Below are 730 nucleotides of genomic sequence, written 5' to 3'. Positions count from 1 at the left end.
GAAAATTCTTTCGAGAGACACCTCAGAGAGATGAGAAAAAAAAAATTGTGTGTGTGTGTGCATATCTGACGCGTTTAGACGCTCTCACGTGTACGCATAAATAAATATACGGAATAATATATTCTGTACATAATACGCTGATTCATATACGACGAAGACGTTATAAATGTGCGCGTCTACATCTGCGATGATTGTCGTCTATTGTGGTCAATTCTTCGGCGAATAAACACATTCTCTGGTGGTATTTTTTAAGACCTTGATTTTTGATGTGGCGGCGAATAATTTACGATTTTTTTTTTCATGATGTCGTTATTATAAGGAATGGCATTTATACTTTCCTCCCCTTACAATAGCGATTCCAAGTCTAATGTTTTATTTGGTTTTCCTCTCAGTATTCTTTTTTCACTTTTTCTCTTGTCTAGCTTATGTGTAGGTTTCGGAAGCATAAGCTCCTGCTTTTTGCTATGCTAATGGCGCATTCTTTCTTCTTCACACCAATATGTGGTTGGATGCTCGGAAATCTTTCTAACTGCTTATTTATACTCAAAGACCCCCGCGTGAGTTCGCGTAATGTAAAATGCATGCATTTTTTGACTCTTTGTGTGGCTTCAACGTACAGCTTTGTTCGGCAGTGGAAACACGAAGCTTTTCAATTGCTTTGAAGTCCAAAAGATTCTGCCCTTCAACGATTTTATACCGTACACGGGAAGGATTTTATTCGTGAAAGCTT

Source organism: Pholcus phalangioides, unplaced genomic scaffold, assembly GCF_987345545.1.
Source record: "Pholcus phalangioides strain wild (caught in Gottingen) unplaced genomic scaffold, Ppha-v1.0 ptg000001l_1, whole genome shotgun sequence".
NCBI lineage: Eukaryota > Metazoa > Arthropoda > Arachnida > Araneae > Pholcidae > Pholcus > Pholcus phalangioides.
The sequence above is the reverse complement of the archived record's forward strand: the minus strand, read 5'-3'. Positions refer to the sequence as shown.